The 6,370-nt window shown below is 42.4% G+C and overlaps 1 long non-coding RNA gene across 1 annotated transcript in view; it reads left to right on the top strand.

Annotated features, from left to right (window-relative positions):
* LOC146175535 (uncharacterized) overlaps nucleotides 1–3,097 on the top strand; it is a 36,475-nt gene extending 33,378 nt beyond the window's left edge. Inside the window, exon 4 of the long non-coding RNA XR_014701422.1 lies at nucleotides 1,931–3,097. This is a non-coding gene — a long non-coding RNA (uncharacterized LOC146175535). The remainder of the gene's footprint in view (nucleotides 1–1,930) is intronic.
* The last annotated feature ends 3,273 nt before the right edge of the window (nucleotides 3,098–6,370 follow it).

The following is a 6,370-nucleotide window of genomic DNA, read 5'->3' as shown; positions in this document are numbered from 1 at the left end:
TGGTCATATTATTGCCACAAGAAGAAAATTAGGAAACCAATCTCTGTCCCGATTTAACGAACTCTTTGGGGAAAAATAAAGGTCGAATATTATATTTGTGGTGCATTTTATGAAAGCGCCCAAAAATCTATTGACTGCGAGCGAACGGTAACTCGTGGAGAAGCTTCGTCCCGCATTTCCCAAACTGCGTAGTGCAAAATAGGAGAATTGATCAGAATTCAGGAGATTTTGCAAACCTTAAGAAGCGCGTCTGTTGTCCCGATGTCGGCAGCGGTGCTGCTTGCTGACACCGGGTAAAGTTTTCGATGCCCTTGATCTGCTGCGACAATCTGTCGAAGGAACACACGAAATTTCCATGCAGTTCTTGCTCACAAACTAGACGTTTTTTTCCCAGTAAATTCACACTTCTTTGCCAGGAAAGAAGTTTGCAGACCCTTGGAACCCTTCTTGCCGACAAAATATCCGTTGCTTATTTCCATACGCGCTTGCTGTCGGTGTCTCTTGTCTACGCATGCCCCAATTTCAATGTAGCAACATATAATAGTGGGAAGTTGCTGCTATTACAATTCGAAAGACGTAACAGTACACACTTTCCTGGTCATTCTTATAAGTTGCGCGGTTGCGTGCTTTAAAAACGGAATTTCATTTTCATCGAATTTACGCTTCGCAAATATTATGCCGCGGTACTTTCTTGACGCCGCTGCACCTTATAATAATCAAATTTTTTTCGGATTAAATGACTAAGGAATGTTCCCTCGATATAACGAAATTCCCTATTTAACGAATTATTGCGCGGCTTCTCTGAACTTCGGGAAATCGAGTTTTAACTAAAGAGTATAATATGGTGCTGGTTTCACGCTTTTGTAAAATGTCAGACTGTAAAGTGAGCATATTTGTTACGGCGTCACGAGCCGCGAGGGGAACCAAATATAGGCATGCAGGTCTCCATTCAAGAAAACAACCACTAGGGCAACCTTAAAAGGAAGGAAAACACATATCTCTTGCTAGCAGGCATTTTGTGAATGAATGAACCCAATGCGAAAAACAAACAACAGCCACCAGACTTAAAAGACACCGGGCGCCTTTCTTTTCGCAGAAGCCAGAGAAAATAAAGTGCATATCACTGAGCAATGGTAGTGCGTTCTGTAAAAAGCAAAGCTTTTATTAAATTTTTTTTTCAGGGAGGGAGGCATATAGGGCGATCAGCGAAGCAATGGGCAGCTTAACTTCATAAACCAGTGATTGCAATGTCATCCTCCAATAATGTTACCCTTCTCAACAAGTAGGACTTCCTTTCACCAGCAACATTAAAGCTAACCCAGATTATTTGAAGAGAAAAATTCTGAGTTGTTGCAAAATCTATTATTCAAGGAATAAAACGAATATAATCAAAGTCGTTAAAATTAATATGCTAGAAATGAATTGCTTACAAAAGGCCAATGCTAAAATATCAGACGTCACTGACGTCCACTGGGGAATAAACCGACGGCCCAGCCGTGTGCCCACATACCTTATTAATCCGGGCTAAGTAAACCGCCCTAAATGATACGTGGAGCTTACACAGTAAAACTAACTTGGCTGGCGTGACAAATATCTTGGGCTAGAGAGCTCAACGAGGGTTGAGGGCGTCTTTAACTAAGGCGGGCACCTCGTTTTCTTTAGGTGAAAGACAAAGCGATTCAAGACACGACTTATCTATCACTCCTTCCAAATGCGTTTCGGGTGGGTTCACGTTAAAAACTATTCCAGAAAACAACATGAATACACTGGCAGGGATAGAAAAAAAAAAAAGGATCTTGCTCTGATTCGTTTCCGGGGCCACCTAATGTTTGCCGCTTGTCAGCAAACTTGTGTTTCTGAAGTAACCAGATGTTTTTATTTTATTTTTTCTTTTCTTTTTTTTTTCTTTCTTTTTTTTTTTTATGCGGAGCTGAAGGAAGGAAGTGCTGTCGCGAGACAGTGACGCCAAGACCACACCGAGTGGAGGAAAGTTCTCGTCGGCGAGACGTCTGCACAAGTGCAAGCTGTAAAATGCAAATGCAAATGTAAAACGAGCCAGGCAGCAGTTGAAAAATATGTGAACATTTTCATAAAAGCGTGCTAAAAGCAGTGAAGGGAAACATCGTGTGTTTATTTTCTTTTTTGTTTCGCCCAATTGTGAAAGCTTTCGAGCGAAGTACATGACGCTCATACAAGTTGCCTAACGAGAAAGATTTATGATTGCAAAAGGCACTCGAGGCGGATCTGACGACACTTCAGGGAACATTTGATGGCGGTGGTCGGTTGGCTGACTGGCTCGGGGATTACAAGGAAGGAACCGGAGAATAGATACGCTGCCGATGCGCAGGCAAACATTCGACTTTGTTTTTTCTTTCTTAATTTTTTGCTGTAACAGGCAGGATGAGGAATGCTTGCCCCGGTTAGATCGCCTAACTCGTAATCCAAGTGGTTACTGGCCGTGACCGCTGCCCGCTTCTCTCTTGTGCTTTGTGCGTCGATTAGTATATAAGCTTCTCCATTTGGCTTTCACGTCACTCCCACCCCACGCGGTCTCTCATTATCCTGTTAAGGTGCGTCAGGACCAAAACTAACAGAGGCGAACAAATAACAATAAAAACACGTGTGGGGGCGGGTAACACTTTGTTCAGAGAAATTAGTCTGCAGGTGGGCATAGCGTAGTATGAAATTGAAAGGATATTGTTTGTGCACTGAAAATTTTGGTCATGAAGTTCAGGAGAAAGAAGGATAGCTCAGGGTGTTCATGGAGAGTCATGCTTAATAAGGTGTGCCGAAAAGTTAAATTTGCTAAAAGTTATAGTAGTAATGTTAGTCAAACTGTCTGCGTAAACAATGAATGCATTGATTTCAAATCCAAGCGCAGGCAGTGATGGCGACTTTCTGAGCCTTTATCTCAAGTCGAAAATGCATTCTGTGCATTTGTTTTTGCGATTTGTCCCTGCGTAACCGCATTCTAGTCTGTCGTTAGTAGGGGCCAACATTGCAACCTGGCGCACAGTGATGCTTGTTTCCTCGCTGTCGAGTTTTGGCGGTCCATGTTTCCTTGTTTTATAGTCTCAGTAATGCCTACCGGCATTATTTCACTCAGTTTCGTTTAAGGCAGGTTTAACTACAGAAAAAGTAGGAAATATGAGAGATGCAAATGAGAGCAAAACGGAGTCAAAGTAAAAATGGTGACAGTTGTCAGCACCGCTTGCACTAAGCCAAGTCGACAACGTTCTTGAATTAGTGATGCACCCATGAGCGATTACCAATTTGATTTTTCAGTTCGAAGTTAGCAAATAGCAACGACAACAAATAGTTAAGAGGATGATCAAGCTTCGCCTTAAGAAACTACGATTGTGCTAATTCCACAATTGTTTACATTTTTGTTTAGATTGTTAGGAAGGCACAGCATCTGCCTCCCTTCTCGGTGGACACCTGCACTTGCAATTAACGGCATACAATTAGAAGTAGTACACGTGTCGTAGGTTCCTAACTCTATCGCAAACTCTTCCAACTTGACTAGCGTCTGGATGCCTAGTGCGAAGAGTATAAATGATATGCCGCAAACCTGAACGATGCTCAAGGAACGGCTACATCGTAATGCTGATAGGAAATGACTGGCATACTTTTTTCTTTCACGCTTTGAACGATGCCACCGATGCCGAAGATCGTCTTCCCTTTAGGAGATCTGGAGCAGCGGGAATGCATTCCGAACCACATGATGCGGCTCAAAAATGAACTATCTGGGTTTCGAACATTGCTTCGCAGAGTACCAAAAGCCCATACCTCGATCATGGTCTCCCAATAGCATTCAAGATCGCCTGATTCCTCCTTTCTCGCACCTATTCTGATGCATGCGAAGTGAGACAGATTTAGAGGGCGTGCGATTTGGACGCTTCATGGCGACCTCACGAGCAGAAGCGATCATGGTGATTGTGTAAAGCCAAGGGTAGTTTACCGTGCTAGCCGGCGTGATTTATTACTATAACGGGGTAAATGTGGTGGTAACAGTGCATATCCCTTTGTTCTGTTTCAAGGGTGAATGGGCAGTCTCTCCTCCGCGTCGTTTGCTTCACTGGCCCAATTTGCTACGCCGTACTCCTTTTCATGAGAGGTGTAAGTGAATAGACATCACCCGTATATGTGTTTTGCCAGTGAAGTTCTGCTAGTGAGACTTTCCTGCGACCTTCGAGATGGTTCAGACTTCCTTTTCTCTCTTTCGCAAGACTCTTGGACCGGCTATGCTACTTCGAACATGGAGCAGAGATTCCCTTTCACCGTATATCTCGTCTCGCGCCAATCCTCATCGACAAATTTTCTAAATCAACCAGAGTAGTGCCGTAGGTGCTGCGGAAAGTGAGGTACACAGATTAAATATATGGGTTTTGGTCAGTCGTTTTTCGACCTGTATTACTTTAATTTGGTCTTGCATTCTTAAAGAAATGATATTCCCACTTTATGAGCCGAAATTCAAACTTATTTAGTTTCCATTTATGTCATGTTATGAGCGTTTCTTAATGCTTCTTGGAGTAGTTTATTCTACTCTATGCATGTAATATGTTCTTTTTACTAATACATTACTGCTGCTGTGCCCTGCGGAGTCATAGTCAGGAGACGTTTTCTCTCATTTATTTCTGCCTCGCAGTCAATACCTAAGTATTGGTGAATAAACAATAAATGAAATAATAGTCCTAGTGATTGTACTAAAGAGCTCCTCAATACTGCTACTAGTGCGTCATTTTTCCAAAAAAAGGGAAGCGATTCTGAGAGTTTTCATGTTCGTTTCCTCTTTCGCACAAGGAAAAAAAAAAAAAAAAAAAACATTAGCCACTACTGGTACATCACAGAATTTTCCCACGAGTCCCGATTTAGCACTTCACTGCTTCCATATAATCTCAACAAGATAAATTTATCGAGATCTTAATTTGTGCGTTTTCTGTTAATATTGAGAACTAGCGAAAGCTTCAATCCAGCAAATGCAGCGCTGAAGGTGATTGAGACATTGTCCGAATTATTTAGTGTTGACAAAATATTCTGATTTGCTAGTGCCGTACGTGGTGAAGAAAGAGAGGTATATTCATTAAATGTACGATTTTCCTAATGTTTGTAAGAGAGAGGTCAGCAATGCTGCCGTTTGTGAACTATATTCAAGGAAATGTTTAAGGAGATGTGCTATTCTTTCATTTTTCCGCACCATGAAAACAATTATTGGCAATATTGAAAAATCTCTGAAGTAGTTCACAAATCAGGTTTAGCTCTCTTCATATACACTGTATTAGTTAACTTTAGGGAGGACATAAAAGTTTCGTTCTTTTTTTTTCTTTTCTTTGCAAATCGCTCAGAAGACGCGAAAAATTAGCCAGAAAAAAATGGCGCTGAAGGGCGACTCACATTTGTTCGAAGATATATTGTTGGCAAAATCTTCCGATTTTGTGAGTTTGCGTGACTTCGGCAAATACAGCCACAGATTCAAGAATGACGTGAGAAACGGCAGGCAGGCGTCCGGGCAGAATGCCAGAGAGGACAGCGAGAACTTGAGCAGCGGCACTTGCACAGAGTGAAACGCTCGAGCGTGCCCAAGTAGCTTCGTACCCGTCGGTTCAAGGCTACTCGGCAGCGATGAATCAAGCATGGAATAATGCTCAACTGGCGAAAAGTACATAGGTCATGATACACCAACTACTGCTCCTAATGTTTCAGCTGAGTGTGTACTAGAGTTGCCTGTACCAGGAGATTTTATTATTTTAGCCCGATGTGGCTTCATAGGCGCCGCTCTTCCAACATTCAAACATTGCCCACATTGTGAGCGAAAAATCACGGTATGGTTCTGGCAGTGGGTGGTACCTAGTACGTGACATGGCTGGATACTAGTCGGAGAATTGAGTGACGTCACGAGATCACATCACATTGCAGGCACTAGCAACTCGCTATTTTCTTTTGATGGCTAAGGGCGTAAGGAGTAAGCCATGCTACTCCTAGGCCACGCATGAACATCAGTCCGGCCTGATGAAAGCGGGGATTTATAGGTATCGTATGTTGGGCTCTCTTTTGAATTAATGGGTAGCTTAGTACTGCATGCTGATGATTGCTTCTCAGACAAATTGTGGGATTACTAATAAATGGAAAAGCAAGGTGCATGTTTGTGAAAGAGGACCTGCAAGAGGACCTGTGGAAGGGAAAACATTAAAGCTTTCACATCATGCTTTTCAAGGGGAGCTCAATTGTCTCTACAATATTTTATTCTTGTTTTGTCCACATTACTGGCTGCAGGTGTCGATGCGAAATAAATTGGAGATCGGATTGGATTGAATTTATCGTATATCTGCTCTACATTGGCATTTTCCGATCCATTTTTATGCATCGGTTT

The sequence above is a fragment of the Amblyomma maculatum genome, chromosome 10 (genome assembly GCF_055883805.1).
Source record: "Amblyomma maculatum isolate TAMU_Amacu chromosome 10, ASM5588380v1, whole genome shotgun sequence".
Lineage (NCBI taxonomy): Eukaryota > Metazoa > Arthropoda > Arachnida > Ixodida > Ixodidae > Amblyomma > Amblyomma maculatum.
This window is presented reverse-complemented; position numbering and strand designations above follow the sequence as displayed.